Raw genomic sequence first — 22,753 nt, 5'->3', positions numbered from 1 at the left:
TGCTAATTCAGGTAAATTTTCTTTCTATTTAGTTTTCATGATTATTCTTTATTCTCAATATAATTTTGTTAATTTATTGTGAATTATTAATTTTAAGATTGTTATATTCATTTTTCTAGGTCTCAAATTTTTTCATTTATTGGCCTTTTTTATTTGTTGATATGGTGAATCTAATGATATTGTTCATCTTGTTCGTTTTCCTTTTTTTGTAACTTTTTAGATCGATTCCAGTTATGACAAAACCGTATACTTAGATTTTATGTTTGCTTATGCTACTAATCGTAAGTTATGTTAAATGTTCGATTTTTTTTATTTGTTTTATTTTTAAATCCATTTGATTGATTATATACGTAGAAGACGTATTTTCATAATGATTGTTATTTTATTTTTATTTTAAAATATTATTTATCTTAATTCTATTCTCATACGACTTTCACAGTTTATTTTATGATTTATTACATTTGACTTTAATTTTTTTAAGTTTTGTTCCCTACAAATTCTTCAATTTAATATTTTCTAATTGTTAACTATTAGTTTCTTAAGAACATATATTTTTCATGTATATTCTCAATTTATGAATTTCATACCTCTCAAGTGCATTCTTATCAAGTGTACAAAGTTATTGTACTTATTTATCGGAAGAAAAATAAAGACTACAAAAAATTAGGTAGATATAATTGGTATTTCTATCTATATCTGAATATTTATAACAAAATTTGAATATTTGTAGCAAAACTAAAAATTATAAATAAAATTTTCTCTTGATTATAAATAATTTAAACTGTCTAGAATAGCTCTTTATGTCGTCATGTTAGATCATGAACATGATTACATTTTATTGGTATATGGCATAAATGATACTTTTTGGGGAGGCAATTATTGAATCATAATTTTTTTGTTACTTTAAAATAACATAAAATATCATTTATATTTAATGTGTTAAGTTTGTTCAGGAGAAATATTGTTAGTTTCTAAATCATTTCAAAACTATAATCAAATTTTCAGCCTAAAATTTAAATATATTAAGCCTAAATATCATTATTCAATTTCTTATAATAGAATGAAATATATGCTAAAGTTTTACTATATACTACAAGTATGATTTTGAGGAGTAGTTGTCGTAGCATTCATTATTGTTGTAATTACTTCCAACAATAATGTGTTGCTTTTACCCTAAGAGATTGGTTCTTGATCAGGTACTTATAGTCATGTTCTTCTCTCACCGACAACTATAATTATATAACTACACTTCAAACTCCTGATATTAATATCATCATTTGCAACATTCATGATATAAATTTTTGCTAAATATCATTAAGACTTGTTGGTGTAACTTGGAACTTGTGTATTGTATTTGCGTTGATAATTTTACTAACCTAAAATACTTGGTCATGTTCATTGTGATTGTAATGGTGTGATAGTCGTAATCATGTGGTGTCGTGGCCCCAACTGATATTTTATATTACAGGAACTAGGAAGTATGAAAAGGAGAGCTATATGTTAGAGAGGGAAATAGAATGATCTTTATTGTACATCCAACATTAGGAAGTGTGATCATCATTTTTGTAAACATCGTTTTATGACCTATACTCCATTACATGTTCTCAAAGTGCAAACTTTATGATACTCATTATGAATGATGATGTGATGCATGTTTGTACCTTACAAATGATATCATAGATAAACTTTAGAAGTGGCAAATCTCGGGGATTATATATATTATCGAAAAAATACTAATACAAGGCCAATTTTTGATTCTTTGTTTTACAGTACATTAGAGATACATCGGCATTTTTCATGATATCATTGAGTTTTATATATTTGATTGTACTTGTCATATTCTCTCATGTTACAATCATATTTTAAATCTAGTCTATGACTCCAATTGCATGTATATGGTCTAGATCACCATTATTGCATGATGTGTATTAAGATTTTCTAGTAGAAATTCATTTGGGAAAAGTTAAAACTGTATTTAATTTTTCTTCTAAATGACTAGAAGTCAAGGAAATTAAAGAGCAATTCAAAGGTGAATATATGATTTTTGTGGTAACCGAGACGTGCATATTTAAAGGAATAAGTTCAGTTTTATTATCCTTTAAACAATTATTGAGGGAATACGAACATTAGCGAGAAATCTAGGTTCTCATTTAAATAGTTAATCTCACATGAATCTCAGTAAATGGCATCCATTAAGTAAAATGGGAGAAATAAAATTATTAATAGAATAAATGAGATTTATGATTCTCTTGGTCATGAGCCAGTAATACTTATTGATTAGTTAGTTGACCATTGTGAAAATAGTGTTATGTTATCGCGGAATGCTGCTTAAGAACGTTGTGAGGGGTGGAAATAATGTAGTGCTTACATGTATAATGTTTCTGGCTCTAGCTCCACAATTTAGTATAATTTAGTGATTAATGTACGTTAAAATTTCATGTGTAATTGTAGAGCCTGACCTACAAACAATATACTCGTAAGGTAGTATATTTGTGTCAATCCTCACTACATTCACTATGTAACATTCCGCGATAGTTTAATATACACTTTTTTCACAAAGGTCAAGTGACTAATCAATCAGTATTACTGGCTCATGACCTAGAGAATCATAAATATGATTGTTCCCGTTAACAGTTTCATGTATTTCATTTCACTTTCTAGATGTTCTTTATAGAGGTTCTTGTAGGATTAAGAGTTTTAACAAGAAACTGAATATCTCGCAAGTATTCGTATTTCCTCGGTACTTGTTCAAAGAATAATAAATATGAACTTATACCTTTAATATACAATGTTGTCTACCGTAAAATTCACCCATTTACCTTTGAATTTCTCTTTAATTTCCTTGACTTATACTAATTTAGAAGAAAAATTTATTGCAGTTTCAATTTTTCTTAAATAAATTCTTACTGAAATTTTTTTAACATAAATCGTGTCACAACAGTATAAAAACTCGATACGTACTCGTTTGGACTCATATCCTAGACTTAGTTGCCATTCAACTTTAACATGAGAGATAATAATAAAGATAATCAAACGTTTGAAATTCAGTGAAATTAATATGTAGGAAACATCTCAAAATTTTGTTACTTAACAAAAGTTCCCGATATTTTGATTAGTGTGGAGATTGAAATCAAGATTGTTTGTGTAATGATATTTTTTCAAGAATAAATGTTTAGCCATGAGATGATAATCATGAATTCAAATAAAAATTAATAACCTCGAGATTTGCCACTTTGTCTATAAAATGTTTCATTTTATAGACATGTAAGTATGTCATAACACTTAATTAAAATGTGTGCTATAAATTTATGTAATAAAAAAGCTACAAATAATGTTTACAGAAATTATGATAGAATTTTATAATTCAAATGTATTTTTAACATTTTTCTTCTCTCTTCGACAAATTATTACTTTCAATTATTGATAATTTTCGTAACAGAAAATACACATATACATAAAAACTGATACTGACACCATAAGTGCCCATAATAATCAAAATAGGATAATCGTGTCCATGAAATGTTCTTAAAATGTGGGAGAATGAAAGGAATCATGAGAATTTTAAAAAAGATAAGGGAATTTTGGACAAAAACTCGAAATATAATTGATTCAATTCGAGTTTGATTCTATAAATATATAAAATATATTTAAAATATTGAATATTTATATAAAAATATTTTGTTATATTTTTTTTAAATCATATAGACTCGTTAATGCTCGATAAGGAAGACAAATTCCAATATTTTATGTCAAATTTGAGTAATTTCCTAATATGTTAACTCGTACCCGTGATTAGTTGATACGGATATACCTGCGCAGGTACAAATTTAAGCTTGATTGAGCCAAGAAAATTACTCTAGAGTCCTACACACCTGAAGTTGCTGCACACACAAAACCACCCTCAGGCCTCAGCAACTTAACTACTCAAATCCAAAATCTCTCGACTACTACTAATACATATTTTTCTATCTCTGCAATCTCAATGGCGCCTGCTGCGGTGGTTTCCAACGGCATCACCGCCGTTAAATCACCACCGGTGACCGGGAGAATATCAACGGTGTACAGTGAAGTGCAGAACAGTCGTAAAGATCACGCGCTTCCTCTTCCTGCTGTTATTAAGAAAGAGTTTAGCATTGTTGATGGACCTGATAGCTCTGCTGCTGGCAATCCAGGTTGTATTCTATCTCTATTTGTGTATATTTGTGTGTGTAATTATGTCAGTTATTATGTGTGTGTGATGATTGTAGTGTGTGTGTAAGTTTGGATTATGTGTGGCTTGAGTTGCATTGTGAAATTGGTTTGTTGCGTTGCGTAATTGTTCGGTTTAATCGAATGTTTGCATTTAGGTGTGTATTAGGTTGGACTGATTCTGTTTATGCTTGCATTATGCGTTATTTTTTAGGTTAATCAGTGATTAATTAAGTGGATGTATCATGTATGTGTATGTTTATAAGTTAACTAGCCGCTTCTCATTCTCCTTTTGTTTGTTGGATCGAAAAAGTGGAATTAGTTTGCTACATTGTTTTAGTTCTGTTTTTAAATCAAATGTATATAAGCGTAAAGCACTTCATTTCACGTTATCCTGACAAAGGAAAAAATAGAATTAGAATTAGTGTTTTGCATAGTGTTATTTCTATTCTACGTGAATCAAATGCACATGGTTTATATATGACTGCACAGGTCAGACCTGAGCCTTAATCGAAAATACGAATGTATCCTGAATCTAAATCTAACATATATGTCCAATGTACACTTCCCCAAATGCCATTAACCCCGGTGATAAAGCTTACAGTAAGCCCCCAAAAGGTCAGTATATGTTACTTCCTTGGTGGTCGCTTTTACTCAATCTTATATTCTAGACCAACAGTCTTACATGTTCCAATGTCGGATTGGTGTTGTTACAAATATGTACAAAAGTTCCAATAATTGTTGGTTCTGATTGCACTTTTTTTGAACCGCAAAATTGAACCAATTTGATGAATCGTATTATTTCTTTGTTTGAATTAGATTTAGATGTATGTACATTACATGTGTGTTTTGTAGGTCCGGAGCTTAGAGTGATAATTAAGGTATATGTATGTGTGTGCCTGTATATTTTTTGTTTGACTCGTGTTCTGAACTTAAGATCTGGGCTTTATTACCTAAGGTTGTCCAACTTAGAGGAGTAGAAGTTTCGACTGATTTTCCATTTATTTGCAGATGAAATTGCCAAGTTGTTCCCATGCTTGTTTGGACAGCCTTCAGCAATGTTGGTACCTGGTGACGGAAAGGGATTGGGATCTGGTCAAAATCTGAAGATAGGTGTGGTTCTATCTGGAGGCCAAACTCCTGGAGGGCATAATGTCATTTCGGGAATTTACGGTAGCATCTTAAACCTTGGATTGTTGAAGTTTTTAAGTAATCCAAATGCTTTAGGGCATTTCTGATAATATGTAGGTTGCTATCCTTATATCATTAGTTACATGATTGGTACTGTAATTAAGAAATCGGTTTTACCTGCAATTGAGGTTACCATAGTGTAGCGGTCGTTTAAAGTACATCAGACTAGTAGGCTCCCCTAATTTTTTTTAATTGGAAACTAGTGTTGAAAAAGTACTTTTTAGCTACTTTTTACTTATAAGTCAAAAGGAAATCTTAGCTAAAGCGCTCTAGTAGAAGATATTGTTAACTTCGATGAAGTTGTTTCAAGTAATTTTGCAATTGACACATGTTACTGACATGCGAATATGCAAGATTTTCTTATTGCAAATTATCTTAGAAGAAGTTCTTAGTCTTTCAGGGAGTAGGTTGCAGGTGCTAGGCTTGTCATTTAGTTGTGCTTTTGTTATATACTGTTATGTTAATATTTTTTTCTTTACATGGATACTAAAACTTTACTTTCGTACCATGAATGTAGACTATTTGCAGAATCGTTGCAAAGGGAGCACACTGTATGGATTCAAGGGTGGTCCAGCTGTGATCATGAAGTGTAAATATGTGACATTGACCTCAGAATATATTTACCGTTACAGAAATCAGGCAAGTCATTCACTTGTGAATGTTTAATCGAGCAAGTTTTGACGTTTGGTACTTATATGTTTTATTTGCCACTAAATGAGTTTAGACTTATTGTTTAAAAGCACATAATATGTATACACATCTACAGAGAGATAATATTGATCGAAGTGTCTAAGTTAATGAGGCGCACACCTTGCCTTGGTGACTATGCTTAATGAGGCACGCACCTTACCTTTTTTCGTCGAGCTTAGGCTGTATTTGGGTCTTGTGCGTAGGTTTATCTTTCGCCTTAATCAATACTATCGATATTCCAAATGTGATTTTTTTTTATTCTTCAACAGTCTTAAACTTAATGTAGATGGATGTTGGTTAGCTCATATTTTTATAAATGAAATGGTAAAGAGAGCTGGTGTGCCTGAAACTTGTATTACTTCTACAATATAACATGTTTTTTATTCCAATATTTCCATAGCTTCACTCTGGGAAATAGTCTGAAATCTGAATAGACTTGTAGGCGCTGCATTTTTACAAATTACGTTTTAGTTTAGCTCTGAATCTAATCTATATCAGATAGAATGAAGTTGGTTGAACTTATGAAAAATGGTTTCATTGTGTCAGGGTGGATTTGATATGATTTACAGCTGAAGGGACAAGATTGAGACCCCTGAACAGGTTTTTTTTGGTTCTTAAATTCATTGCTTTATGTAGGGCAATTCCAATATAATTGGAGTTGAATGATTTGGTTTCAGTTTAAGCAAGCTCAAGAGACGGCGCTAAGGCTTGATCTTGATGGGCTTGTTGCAATTGGTGCAGATGACTCAAACACTAACGCATGTCTCCTTGCTGAAAACTTTAGGTGAACTGTTTTAAACAAGTTAATGCATGGATAATTTCTTCCTTGCCTCTGCTTCTATAAAGTTTTGCTCACTTAGTTCCTGAGTTTATTGCAACTGAAATTTTGTTATAATTGTATAATTAGGAGTAAAAATTTAAAGACTAGGGTGATTGGATGCCCAAAGACTATTGATGGTGACTTGAAGTGCAAAGAGGTTCCCACAAGTTTTGGGTTCGACACTGCATGCAAGGTAATTCACATTGACTTTAGTGTTTGCTCTTCCAACTTCTTGTATGTCTGCATTGCTTCATGGCAATGGAAAAGGGGTTCGTTTAAATGTGTTCTCTCTAAGAATTTATCATATAAATGCCTAATCTATTACAAAATAGTTTTATTAAAAATCTCAGCATAAAATTGGTTGATGAATTAAAGGTCATTCATCAAGTCCAGAATGGTACATATTGTTAAACTTGGACATGTACAAGTATTGTTTTAAGACCTTTACACAACCAAACAATATATTTTAAAATGCAACCCTCTGATTTCGCTTTGATTATAGGTAGACAATTAAAGAGGACTTTCTAAACTTTGAGGATGGGGTAAAGATCATTAGTTATGGACAAATATCGAATAAGATATGATATTTAGTCATTTAGAAGTTCAGCAAACCCACTGGAATTTTCCCTTCAGCTTGTGTACACAATTTTTTTGGACCATGGAGAGTAAAATCTAATATTTTGTAATAAGCTCGATATGAATGAATACATATAGTGTATTTGATGTATCAAACCTGAGAATTGAATACTATGTGAATAGGAAAAGAATAATGGCAGTAAACAAAATACCTCACCTTGAAATAATTCTTACACAATGCAACCTATACAGTCACGAAAAAGGACACCTAGACTAAATTCCCAAAGTTTTAATTGGAGTGAAAGGAATGGAGAGTTAGGTTCCTCCCAAATCAACACACTATATTGCATATTCTTGTTTGTGTTTGGTTTTGCACTTCCTATAATTTCTCCTGTAGTAATTGTTAAGGCAAAAACACGCGCTAATAATACACGCAAGTATACGCGTTCACAAGTAATATAGAATACTTTCTAGTTCGTTCCCACAGAGACTCAGACTAATTATGTTCAATTAACACTCACTCACCAATGTATAATTACTTCTCAATGTCAAGACAATAACACTTAGATTTGATTAACTAATTATTAACTACAATTAACTACGAGAATTAAGCACTTAATTGACACTTGAATTAACAATATTAAAACACACATGATATCACAACTTCATTACTACTTCCTTCAATAGTCATTGTTATTACCCTTAGCATGCAACAGTTATGATATTAATCGAACAACACGAAACTGATAAAAGCCAACTTTCATTGTACTAATACCATTCTATCAAGCATCCACAATTAAGACAGAAGTTGAATAGGCATCAATTATGTTGAGACCCTATATGTCTACAGAATTTGACAACATAACGATTTAAACACATATTATTCCTTTAGATTACAGGGCAAGTAAAACGGTTAGAGTTATCCACTAATCATGCATACACATACACGAACCTATGCTAGCATGGCAAGTTCTCAACCTCAAGATCCACCGTCGCTTCACAAGAGATTAACACCCTATCTTATATGTTCGCGACACACATAAGACGAATAAGCACAACCAATACTAGATATCATACAATCATCACACACTAAGGTATTAAACACTAACTAAAGAATTCCATAGTAAATCCGTTACGACCACATGATCACGATTAGCCCATGATAGAACTCATCGTCATCATGGTTTCATATGAAAACATGATAATAACACACGAGAATAATTAAAACTACTTATATTAAACCAGAGTACGTCACAAGAGTAAATAGGTTCAAAGTAAAGAAAACTAGCATCCAACGTTACAACGAAATAAAGAATCACAAGAAAATATGCTTCCTCTTCGTTGCGGTGTGCTAAAACGGTCTTCTTCCTTATCTCCTTGCTCCTCGATTAATACTACGATCCAACACTATGTGAAACGTCTCTGAAAACTACTTATATAGGAGTCCCATAAAACCCAGCTAACTCAGAAGTTGGAAGCTTAACAGAATCAGGAGTCTAAAATAATTATTTTAAAATTCCGTCCCTGAGCGGCCGCTTAGCATTCCTGAGCGGGCGCTCAGCTTCCTGAGCGGTCGCTCATCAGAGCTGAGCGGGCGCTCAGACCCCTTCTGGAAAATGCTCTGTTTTTGCTCCCGTTTCTTGCTGCATTCTGCTCCCATCTTCCCACTTGCAATGTCAAACACATGCCAAGGCTTATTCTTGATGAAATATCTCCAGAAATGCAATTAATACCCTGAAATGCACAAACACTAGAAAAATGCATCAAAATCACAAAATACTTGATTCCAAGACATCAATTCAAGCCATTATAAAACGTTCTAAGTGGTATAAAATGTCACTTATCACACCTCAAACTTAAATCGATGCTTGTCCTCAAGCGTCACAGACTCAAAAACAAAACAAAAACATGCATGAATGCAATCTATATGAAATGCAGCGATCCCCCTTACTACGACCAAACCAACCAACTTACGACATCTCAACAAATGCAATTAAGCGAATAAAGATCAATCAGATCATGGAAATTAACATACAGCCGGAAACGTGGTGTGTGCGGATGCTTAGTAGATATGCTTCGAAACTAGATCAATTATCATAACTCGGCTATCCTCAAGGTAATCACATGATTATACGAAGAATAAAATTCTAGGCACAAAATGACTTATAACACTTCAAGATTACTGGAGCTTATTACGGAATCATGCTTTTTATTAAACACAACACACAAATGCTTATTTGACCATGCAATGAGTGAGGTCCACAAAAGACTTATACAATGACATCCATGTAGCGAGCGTTAGGTTAGCGGATCCCAGACTATAAAAGCCTTAGGTCACTAGGCACAAAGTCCCCTAAGAACTTAATAACTCGAATACCAAAGAGCCCACTCGTGATCAATTATGCATTAACTTTTTACTTCTTTTTTTTTTCTTTTCTTTTGTTCTCTCTTTTTTTTTCTATATTTTTTTTCAATATTTTTTCAAAATTTCTGAGTAAGTGCGTTTCGCTCCATCTTGCTCAACCCTAGACTACTCGCATAAAAATACGAGCCGGCTACTAGCCATTTGACGCCTAGCCACAATTAGCAATGAATTCCACTTTTTACTCCAATTTTTCTTTTTATGCCTTTTATCACTAAAAACCTATTATAAATTCTAAGCATAATCAATAGATTAAACTTGAAAACCATCAAACCATAAAAACAATCTAGTCCTTAAGTATTCTCTAAGACTTAGTGAAATTACAAGTGTTTCTAGCATGCACGTCAACCTACAAGACTCAACATCACTTTAACGCTATCACTACACCCGCATCAATATCACAAATCAATTGGTAAAGCAACGCAAAAGGGATCATGGTATATGCATGAGCTAAATGACATGATAAATAAAGTTATAAAATTAAAAAAAAACTATATGGCAAAAGTGCGTTTATATGAACTAAACTATCATGAATATGCAACTATATGACACACACACAATATTCCTTAACTACCAACTACCACCCCCTAACTTAAAATTTTCCTTGTCCCCAGTGAAGGTAGTAGAAAGGAACACAGGGTATACCTACTCGGAGAGATCATCATCATCATCATCACCCTCAGAGGGTGGAGTATCAGGAGGCAGATATGCAGAGTCCTCACCAAAAACTGGCCACTGGATGTCAGCTCCAAGGCCTCTAAAAGCAGTCCCAAGCGCAAGGGTGAGCTCCTGAGCAAACCTGCTCTGCGTATCATACATAGCATCCATCCTCCTCGACAGCCTCCTATACTGGGCATCAGCCATCCCAGCACCCTCATGAACTCTAGAAGAGCCTGCCCCGTCACGCCCTGGCCTCACCATGGTAGCACCACGTGCTGGACGCCCTCCTGGAAGACGATAACCCAGCCCATGCTCCTCGGGCTCTCCACCAGCCCACTCCTGCATCGCATTCAGAGTCCCGGAATCAATAGGAGCGGCCGGTAGCTGCAACTGCTCGTGAGACGGCCACTGAACTACCACTGCTCGGCAAAGCTTTGTAACAGTGGATGCATAAGGGATGTTCATGTGCTTAGCTCCCCTCAAAAACTTCAGAATTCCTTGGTAGATAAACTCACCAAGGTCCACATAGTACTCCTCATTCAAAATACCCCATAACAACTGTGCTCGCTCAACTGTAACCTCATGTGCATGTGAAGTAGGCAGAATATTAGCGCAAATAAAGGCATTCCATGCACGGGCATACCTATTCATCGCAATCGCCGGAAAATGGCGATACTCGTTAGTCCCAGTCTTGAAAGTCCAAACTATGCCCGGCCTACAGAGAGTAGCACAAATCAAATCCAAGTCAAAATCTTCAGCAGTCTTCTCGTTCCAATTCTCCTCCGTGGGCTTCCTCTGTCGCTGCCCAATCATACGGCGAATCGCCTCAGGGTGATATGATAATCCACCGTCATCCCCCGCATAACAGAAAACCCATTGTTTTCAGCCTTCGCGTTCGCATAGAACTCGCGAACAACGCTCATCGGAACTGCCTCTGGTGACTCACAAAAAGCAATCCAACCCTTCTCAGCAATCATTAGCAACAACTCACCATTCCTCCCCGATGGTAAGAATCCCCTCTCCTTCAAAATCGGTTTACCCAGAAGTCTAGTATACTCCTCCTCAGCAGCCCTATCAAACAAACGAGGCCTCGCAGCAGTACCCCTCGAAGAATCAGCAGTAGGAACAGTGCTGCTGCTATCAATAGTCCTGGATCTCTTGGGTGCCATCGAAACTGAGAAAAAGTCTTTAAGATTTGTGTTTTTGAATATGGGAGAGAGTTTAAGGTTTGAAAGTGTATCGGGGAGTATATGGAATAGTTGTATATATATAAGGTAGAGATTAGGGTAAAATTTGATTAGGAGTGGGTTTGAGGGTTAAAAATGTGGGTAATGGGAAGATAATTCGTGGGTAATGGGCGCTCAGGGGTCTTCTGGAAAAAAAAATTCTTGCCCTATCTCACAGAATGGGATACATCTCCTGATGACCTGGTCAGCTCCTTGTCTAAACAAATATGGTTCATCCCACATATACCACTTCACCTCATGCAGAAACTTCTTCTTTTGAGCTGTATTCATATTAGGAGGCATTATATTGCTGACAAGATAATTCACAATATCTGCAAACCATGGCTCTTCCTCCTGAACTGCGAACAACTGCTCATCCGGAAAAGATTCGTTGATCAATGTCTTATCAAGTGAAGTAGACTCGGGATTCTCCAATCTAGAGAGATGGTCAGCTACTTGATTCTGAGTACCTTTTTGATCCTTGATCTCTAACTCAAATTCCTGTAGCAAGAGCACCCAACGAATGAGTCTAGGCTTCGAATCCTTCTTGGAAACCAAATAGCGGATGGCCGCATGATCAGTGAACACTGTCACTTTTGTCCCAAGTAAATAAGATCGAAATTTTTCGAAACCAAAGACTATAGCCAAAAGCTCCTTCTCAGTAGTGGTGTAGTTCATTTGAGCTCCATTTAAAGTCTTGCTAGCATAGTAGACCACATGAAAGAGATTATTATTGCGCTGCCCAAGAACTGCGCCCACCGCATAATCACTCACATCACACATCATCTCAAAAGGCTCTGTCCAATCAGGTTATCAAACTCTTCTTGAGCGTCTCGAATGTCGTCAAGCATTCATTATCAAATTTGAAAGACACATCCTTCTCAAGCAAGTTGCACAACGGCTTAGATATCTTCGAAAAGTCCTTGATGAAACGCTGATAAAAACCCGCATGACCAAGAAAACTACGAATTCCTTTCACAGAAATAGGTGGTGGAAGATTTTCAATGACTCCCACCTTGGCTTTGTCCACCTCAAGACCCTTGCTAGAGACCTTATGCCCAAGAATAATGCCTTCACGCACCATAAAGTGACATTTTTCCCAATTGAGCACCAAATTAGTTTCCACACACCTTTTGAGCATCGCACGAAGATTATTCAAACATTCATCATACGAATGTCCAAAGACGGATAAGTCGTCCATAAACACCTCGACATTATTTCCAATCATATCAGAGAATATAGCCATCATACATCTCTGAAAAGTGGCCGGCGTGCCACATAAGCCAAACGAAACTCTGCGAAAAGCAAACGTGCCAAATGGACAAGTGAAGGTAGTCTTTTCTTGATCCTCTGGTGCAATACATATCTGATTATACCTCGAATAACCATCCAGAAGATAATAATACTCATGACCGGCCAACCTGTCAAGCATCTGATCAATAAATGGAAGGGGGAAGTGATCCTTCTTTGTTGCCTTGTTCAACTTTCTGTAGTCCATGCATACCCTCCATCCTGTGACTGTTCGAGTAGGGATGGGCTCGTTCTTCTCATTTGCTACCACAGTAATACCTCCTTTCTTAGGTACACATTGCACGAGGCTCACCCAAGAACTGTCAGAAATAGGATAAATGATTCCTGCATCCAGTCACTTCAGAATTTCTTTCTTCACCACTTTTTTCATGATAGAATTAAGTCTTCGTTGTTGCTCAACAGTCGGCTTACTACCTTCCTCTAGCAGAATTTTATGCATGCAGTATGAAGGGTTGATCCCTTTGATGTCTGCTATAGTCCATCCGATAGCCGATTTGAATTCTCTCAAGATCCTCAAGAGTTTGTCCTCCTCACTACCTGAAAGGTTAGATGCAATAATAACAGGTAAAGTAGATGCATCACCTAAAAAAGCATACTCAAGTGTTCAGGCAATGGTATAAGCTCCAAGGTAGGTGCTTCCTCAATAGATGGTTTGAGCTTTCATTCAGCATTTTTGAGGGCAGAAGTACCAAGAGATTCAAATGGCATGTCTAGCTTTCGCCTCCAAGGAGAAACATTTAGATATTGTAGTTGCTCATTGTCATCCTCATCCTCACTGTCAAAATCCCCCACTAAGGCTTTCTCTAATGCATCAGACATTAGCATATGATCAAGTTCTGATGTAACCGCAGAATCAATCAAATCCACCTTTAAGCACTCCTCGTCTTCTGTATGGAATTTCATCGCTTTGAATACATTGAATGTCACATCCTGATCCTGCACCCGCATAGTAAGTTCACCTTTCTGCACATCTATCAAGGTACGGCCTGTAGCCAAGAAAGGTCTCCCCAAGATTATGGGAATCTTCTTATCTTCCTCGAAATCCAGAATAACAAAGTCTGCAGGAAAGAAGAGCTTATCCACCTTTACTAGCACATCCTCCACTATGCCTCGTGGGTATGTAATAGAACGATTAGCCAATTGTAGAGACATGTAGGTGGGCTTTGGATTAGGCAAATTCAACTTTTTGAAGATCGACAACGGCATCAGATTGATGCTTGCTCCCAAATCACACAGGCACTTGTCAAAAGACAACTTGCCAATGGTGCAAGAAATGGTGAAGCTACCTGGATCTTTAAGCTTTGGAGGTAACTTTTGTTGCAGCACAGCACTGCATTCTTCCGTTAGAGCAACGGTCTCAAGGTCATCCAGTTTCATCTTCCTTGAAAGAATACTCTTCATAAATTTCGCATAACTAGGCATTTGCTCCAGAGCCTCAGCGAAAGGTATATTGATTTGAAGTTTCTTGAACACCTCCAGAAACTTACCAAACTGCTTATCCAGCTTTTGTTGTTGCAATCTCTTAGGGAAAGGTGGTGGAGGATAGAGTTGTTTCTCCCCTGTATTACCCTCAGACAGAGTGTGTTCAACAGTAGACTTCCTTGGTTCCGCCACTTTCTCCTCTTGCTTAGCTTCTTCATCACCAACTTCAGCTTCCCCGTCTTTTGCTTTTTCAGCATCAGCAACTTTTCCAGACCTTAAGGTAATAGCCTTGACTTGCTCTTTAGCTTCCTTCCTGCCTGGCACTTCAGTATCGCTGGGAAGTGTGCCAGGTTGACGATTGAGCACTGCATTGGCTATTTAACCGATTTGATTTTCCAAGGTCTTGATAGAGACCGCCTGACTTTTGCACAACAGCTTAAGTTTCTCAAAATCAGCACTAGAGGGTGGAGCAGCACCTCCTTGTTGAGGATATGATTGCCTTTGAGCATACTGCTGTGGTTGCTGGAATCCAGGTGGATTAAACTGTTTACTTATGCCTTGCTGATATGGTTGCTGAATAGCATTCTGATTATTACTCCAGCTGAAATTTGGATGATTTCTGTTGTTAGGATGATAAGTAGCTGGCACAGGCTGCTGCGGTCGCTGATAATTGTTCACATACTAAACAGATTCATTAACAAGAGAACACTGATCCGTAGCATGAGAACCTGCACAAAGCTCACAGACCATAGCTACCTGATTGACTCCATAGGTGGCTAAAGAATCGACCTTCATAGACAGCGCTTAGAGCTGCGCTGCAATAGCTGTAGCTGCATCAACTTCCAAAATACCTGCTACCTTCCCAGGCATCATCCTTTGAGTTGTGTGCTAAAACGGTCTTCTTCCTTATCTCCTTGCTCCTCGATTAATACTACGATCCAACACTATGTGAAACGTCTCTGAAAACTACTTATATACGATTCCCATAAAACCCGGCTAACTCAGAAGTTGGAAGCTTAACAGAATCAGAAGTTTAAAATAATTATTTTAAAATTCCGTCCCTGAGCGGGCGCTCAGCTTCCTGAGCGGTCGCTCAGCCGAGCTGAGCGGGCGCTCAGACCCCTTCTGGAAAATGCTCTGTTTTTGCTCTCGTTTCTTGCTGCATTTTGCTCCCATCTTCCCACTTGCAATGCCAAACACATGCCAAGGCTTATTCTTAATGAAATATCTCCATAAATGCAATTAATACCCTGAAATGCACAAACACTAGAAAAACGCATCAAATTCACAAAATACTTGATTCCAAGACATCAATTCAAGCCATTATAAGACGTTTTAAGTGGTATAAAATGCCACTTATCAGTAATGTGGTGAAACTAAGTTGGAGAGAAAGATGAACCTTAATGTTTTAAATTGTGTACAATTAAAATTTTAGAAGTAGGATGCTAAGTATTATACAGAGGAACATGATTATATTGGTTTATAATTTTTAAATTTCAATATACTTAAGTATTTTACCTCTCAATTTAATTCCTAAAATCATTCCCATTCTAATTCAAAAAAATCAATGTTACTTCTGTAACCATGACAGATATTAGAAATAATTTAATTTAACAATAGTACAATACCACGTAGCAGAAGGCTCATGCTTAATGTAAAACTGATAGATGGCTGTATGTAGCACTAAAATTACAATTCCTATCTGGTTCAATTTTTTACCAGTCAGCGGTACATCAAATTTCGAATTTGTAGTGACTTGCTGTTTTTCATGCAGATATATGCGGAAATGATTGGAAATGTCATGACAGATGCTCGCTCCACAGGAAAATATTATCATTGTGAGCACATCATTAATCTATAGGATCCTGTGTTGTTCCGTTCTTACATTTGGCCATCTTTTCTCATTGGTTGACTACAACATATTTATTGAAACAAAACATTCTTAACGCTTCAAGATTTTTACAAAACTAGCTCATTACCCTGGAGTATGTACTATGATGTACTATCTTGCAGTTGTACGACTTATGGGACGTGCTGCCTCGCATATTACACTGGAGTGTGCCTTACAAACTCATCCAAATATCACTCTTATTGGTGAAGAGGTGTGTTTAGTGACATAATTAATGCAGCTGATCAGTGGCTTAAAAACCATTTGAGTTGGCAACAATCTCATGTATCTGGCATAAAAGAATGATTAATAACTATAGTTTCAGGCATCAGAATAGTTGTGGGATTTTCATATAGAAGATATAATCTTACTGCAGGTTGCCTGCAAGAAAGAAACCTTAAAAAGTGTTACAGATTATATTGCTGATGTGATTTGTAAGCGTGGAGAGCTTGGTTATAACTACGGTGTGATACTTGTACCTGAAGGACTTATTGATTTTATTCCAGAGGTTTGTTCTGCTTTCAGTTTTTATTTAACTGTTGTTTACTAGTGTTTCTCCTATGGCACATTATATCTATCTGCTGATGTTAAATTATGCACACTATTTGACATAAATTCATTGTTTTGCTGTCATCATATGTAGGTCCAACACCTCATTGCAGAACTAAATGAAATTTTAGCCAATGACATTGTAGATGAAGGTGGTCTTTGGAAAAAGAAACTTGCACCCCAATCACTGGAGCTTTTTGAATTACTACCTCCTGCAATTTAAGATCAGTTGATGCTTGAAAGAGATCCACATGGAAATGTCCAGGAATGTACAGTATCTGATTACGGCTTTGCCTTCAGCATTCCTACTTCTAAGCTCTGTAAAGCAACAATTATGTCATTTACCTCCAGGTGGCCAAGATAGAAACAGAGAAAATGCTTATCCAAATGGTTGAGACTGAATTGGAGCAGAGGAAGCAGGCAGGTTTATACAAGGGCCAATTTCAAGGACAGTCTCATTTTTTCGGGTACATTGTATATTAATATAGTTGTCTTAATTGCTATTGTTGACGAGCTCAAACTGCATGAGTTCATCTTCAAGAAAATATTTGATGTTGTTCCTGATCTTGTGCTTTGTGAATTTTAAATCTCAGTTATGAAGGACGGTGCGGTTTGCCATCAAATTTTGACACTACATACTGTTATGCATTGGGTTATGGTGCTGGAGCTCTACTTCATAGTGGAAAGACCGGATTGATCTCATCGGTGTGTACTTCTTTATTCATCATTTCTGATTTGTAATACCTATAAAAAGGTGTAATGACTTTTTGATGAAGAGAAAATTCTAGCAAGCCATTTTTAGAAATATATCAAGTTACTCAGATTAATGCATCTGTAGGTTGGAAATTTGGCTGCTCCTGTTGAAGAATGGAATGTTGGTGGCACTGCATTAACTTCTTTGATGGATGTTGAGAGGCGACATGGTATATAACCGTAGTCGTAGACCATTGGGACCATTGGGTGATATTTATGTGCTATTTTCTGAAATATGATTATGTGATTTATAGTTTTCCTATACTGTGATGAGTTATCTGTCAAATTTGTTTGAATCTGGAGTAAGCCGTTAATCTCAGTAGAACATAAAATAGAAGGAGATAGTTCCAGAACATGAAGCCTAGTTTATTACCTAGTTTCACTAAAACACGAACGTGGAAGCATACCTGAAGAATATATGAGGGATATCATAGGAGGAATCTTTAAGATGATTTGGTAATCTATTTGATCTTTGTAAAGTTTTTTTATGGGAGTTTTAAGAAAAGAACCCAATGATAGATTGTGGGGGTTGTAATCCCTTTATAAATAACTGGTATGTCAGCTGCAATGCAATAATGTAGTTATTATTCAGCCCTCGTAAAATAATATTATATAATGACATCTTACAATTATATCATGATTAATATCTACACCTTAAAGTCAGTTAATCAACCATAAATTAGATCATTAACTGTAGCCTTAATTTAAATGAAATTATATACATTTTATTATTTATGTGTTTACAAATGGATGGAAATTGATTATATAAATTAATCTAACAAAACATGGTAGAAGATGGTATTAAGGATTGTCCTTTCCTAATATATCAACAGATGTGTTCCTGTGTCTCTGTAACATTCCGAGGGAAAATACTAAAGTGTACATGCTTTATAAGTGATTTGAGTATTAGCTATTTTGTAATCAATTGATATTTCTTGCATGAAAAAAAATGACATTCAACTTTATGAAATTATATACTTTGCAGATAAATTCAAGCCAGTGATTAAGAAAGCAATTGTAGAGCTTGATGGTAGGGGTTTCTGTTTTTGCACATTTCCCCGTCCTTGTAGCCCATATACAAATATGCCTTACATTAAGTATAATAAAGATATTCCTGTATTGATATGCCGTGCTCTTATGTTCATTCATCTATATCTAACTCCACAACTGTCTATTAAACTTTATTTTATTTGTATGCATAAAATTTTCAGCTGCACCATTCAAGAAATTTGCTTCCATGCGTGAAGAATGGGCCCGAACAAATTGTTACATCAGTCCAGGTAAGTTCACTTCTTATCATAGTTACAATAATTACAGACACTAGGATCTGTCTAGCTTATTCAATATGAGTTCTTTATAAACTATATATACACATGTGACTATTACCCCTGTAACTCTTTTATTGTCGTGTCACAGTAATTTTCAAATTCTAGAATCCGTCTTAGCTTATGCAGTATACATTTTACATAAATCTGTTGGCCTATGTGATTAACTTTCCACTTGCTGGCCTTGAATTTTTAGAGATTTAACTATTTCATTTAGCAAAAAAAAACTTTCGTTTTTGTTTATTACATTATTCTCCCAATTACAGGCCCCATTCAGTTTGTTGGTCCGGCATCTGATAAAGTCAATCATACCTTATTGTTGGAGCTTGGAGTTGAAGTATAGCTTTCTACTCCTTTTGCCTGTTAAGATTGCAATATGGTCCAACTATTTTGTAAGCACTAGTTGAGAAATTTAGTTAAATAAACTTTTGAATTTTGTAATACCATTTGCGAGTTTAATCCCCGTGCCTTTTCTTTGATTGTACTAATTCTCATCTAGTTTTCCAGTATCTCTATCAATTTAAGAGGAGATATTAAATTTTTCTATATTATCTTGTCAGTTGTGAGTGACAAACATGCAAATTTTATCATTCATCAATGGTCACTTAGAAATTAATATTTTCCTTTCTCAGTGCCATATATTATTTGCCCTATCGCAATGCTCATTCATACGGAGTAAATTCATGTTGCGGAGGGGTTGTTACAAACCACTACTTACAACTCTAAAGCCCAAATGTGGAATATAAAAATCTATCTTGATTTGTAGACACGTTTTTCTGTTTAATCTATCTTGATTTGTAGACACGTTTTTCTGTTTATTGTGATGCTATGGGTTGTTTGTGCCTCGGAATTTTGAGATACTCTCTCCTCTTCCGTTGTTCAGTCGACTGGTCATTTACTTATTCTGTTGGCTTCTTAGCTGCAGTTTCACTTTCGAGCTGCAGTTTCATTTTCGAAAAATTAGTCGTCTTTCTACCTTGCAAGTTGTATTTGTATCTTACAATGTTGATCACTAAACTCAAAATTGGACCCCCAACTAAAGGATTATTAAGAACTAGTGGTGGAGTTCATTATTTTGTCCTTGTAGGAATTACCATTGTGTAAGCGTTTTAAATAGATGATAGTTTGTCTCATGTAGCAGGTGCAGGTGTACCATTTGTACGCCTCAAGAAGTCTCGTTTGTGCATTATAATACAGTGGCTTTACTGCAATTTTTTTGTTTTTAAATCTAAGCAATGAAAAAGGGATCTTACTTTTTCTTAAAGGCATTGCTGCAGCCTGCAATGGAAAAAAGCTTCTTCCAAATCATAAATTCTGATACACACATGGCCTAGATTTGCTTTTTTTCTGAACAAACAATTGTGTTGTAGTTTGTACGTATAACTTCCAGCAGTCTGTACAATAGAGTAGCGCTCGACTGGCTCACTGTTATAAATCATGTGTTTTCCATTTTACTACGTGTTTTGCGTAAAACATAATTCAATGGTTTGTTTGACTGCAAATTTTTAATCCCCGATTGGGGGTCATTGTAATTTGTATCATACTTAAACAGATACGTTATGTCTCTGTTTGGAGTTTCAATATCGTAAAAATCGACGATTTAAAATTAATTGATGAAAGTACCAATTGAGGATTGATCAATAATTCGTGAATTAATTAAATAAAAAATTTGTTATATTTTAATATTTTAATAAAGTTTAATGTAATATCCTTATTTTATTAGTCATTTATATTTAATAATATTTTTATGATGTATGGATCACGGTCAGTTTAGATATTAGAATTTTAAGACGGTTAATGGGAAGTAAAATAAAATTTCAATATAAAAATATATTAAAATCTTATTTTCATTCCCATTCACTTACCTGCATTTTTTGTAATCTAAACAGCCTTTATCTGTTTGCTGCACTGTAGGTAGCCTCAAAAATATTTCCAGAATTCAAATCAAACATTCGATTACGAAAATACAAACACCTCGATTTATAAATCAAAACAATGTTCGTCATGCTCTCATCTTGGAACCTGAACTCTAAAGTCTTGGAAGACATAAGAATAGGGTTGAATATAAGGTGCTAATAATGGAGTAAATAAAGAATATAACATGCCCATTACACAATTGTCTCCACTTGCAAATGAGCAAAGCCGGTTGTTGTCTAATGCTAGCGATGAATAGGCAGAAAGCAATTACAGATTAATATAAACACGTAAAAAACAAATTAGGAAATGGGATCAGAAATAGTTAAACACACGTACGTATGAATTTAAATTATGAATATATAAATGAAGAATGTCCGGGGGAAAGGAAGTTTGCCACTGGTTGCCTGGTTGGTAAACATCAAATCATCATAACAAAGCCCATGTAGATGTAGTATACTACATATAACTGCACAGTGCACAGCCTGGACAATCTTAATCCACACACCTATGGATGATGGGTACAGCCAACATCTACGTCACCAAATAATTTTCAGATATTATTTTGTATTTCTTCATTTTTTTCACAAGAAATAAGATAATCTAAGCTTTTTATTTTTGAAATAAAAATGAGATCCGCTTGCATTCCTTCTTAAAAATTATGTTAATATAAAATTTGAAAGCACAATTTATATATTCGATTATCTTTGTCGGTTAATGTAAATGAGACCGTCTTTTTAGTAAATGAGACAAATCCTTTCACGAATAGGACAGACTATGAGACAGACTCAATTAATCTGCGAAAAGTAAATTACTGAAATATAAATAAAGTTATAATCAGAAAATAAATAATGCACGATACCAAGACGTTTACACTTTGTTCGGCCCCTACTCCTAATCTATCGCCTATATCCAAGTTCACATGCCAACTAGCATAAAAATATATTATATCAACTTCAATAAGAACTTACGATTTTTCTTTATTACAAAAGCCAGCCTCGACACTCCTGGCACCTAGCACTACTACTACCACCCAGCGCGCTGCCTATATTGACTAATCCTTTAAAATCAAATGTTTGCCACAACCCGATACATAGGGATGACAATCGGGTCGGTCGAAACGGGTTTTACAATAGCAAACCTGAACCCGATTATCTTTGTCAAACCCGAATCCGAAAAAACCCGAACCCGAATAGATCAGGTTTTATTCGGGTTCGGTTCGGGTTCGGGTTTGTAGATCTCTACCAAATTACACCTTATTTTTCACAAATTTTATTGAAGGATTAATAGGATCTTATTCGAGTAAAGGGCTTATAGATCTAACGATATTGAAATTTTTGGGTTGAATTAGAGGATTTAGAGTAGGAAATGGATCAGAATTCTAAGAATGAAGTTGTTGGTTAAAAAATGCAACAATCTTAGCCTAGAGTATACTTGTATCAAACCTTACTACCGAAAACCTGTTTAACAATAGTAGTTCACTAATGTTAGACTTTAATGCAATAGTAATCTTTTTACTACTAATATTAGTAATATATGATATCATATATTATATTAATACCTTTAAAATATAAAATATTATTTATATATTAACACGGGTTTCGGTTCGGGTTCGGGTCGGAACGAAATAGGATTCGGGTTTTCGGGTCGGGTTCGAAACAGTATGCCTTAAACCTAAACCCGACTCGAAAAGAGTTCGGGTTTAAAAATCATACCCAAACCCGAACCCGAACCCGGAATATTCGGGTTCGGTAAAACCCGATCGGATCGGTACGGATCCGGTATCCATCGTTTCGGTACAAATTGTCATCCCTACCG

The 22,753-nt window shown here is 35.4% G+C and overlaps 1 pseudogene; it reads left to right on the top strand.

Annotated features, from left to right (window-relative positions):
- Window positions 1-3,842: 3,842 nt before the first annotated feature.
- LOC141686993 (pyrophosphate--fructose 6-phosphate 1-phosphotransferase subunit beta-like) lies at window positions 3,843-19,464 on the top strand (annotated as a pseudogene).
- Window positions 19,465-22,753: the final 3,289 nt, after the last annotated feature.

This window comes from Apium graveolens, chromosome 9 (assembly GCF_009905375.1).
Source record: "Apium graveolens cultivar Ventura chromosome 9, ASM990537v1, whole genome shotgun sequence".
Classification (NCBI taxonomy): Eukaryota; Viridiplantae; Streptophyta; class Magnoliopsida; order Apiales; family Apiaceae; genus Apium; species Apium graveolens.
This window is presented reverse-complemented; position numbering and strand designations above follow the sequence as displayed.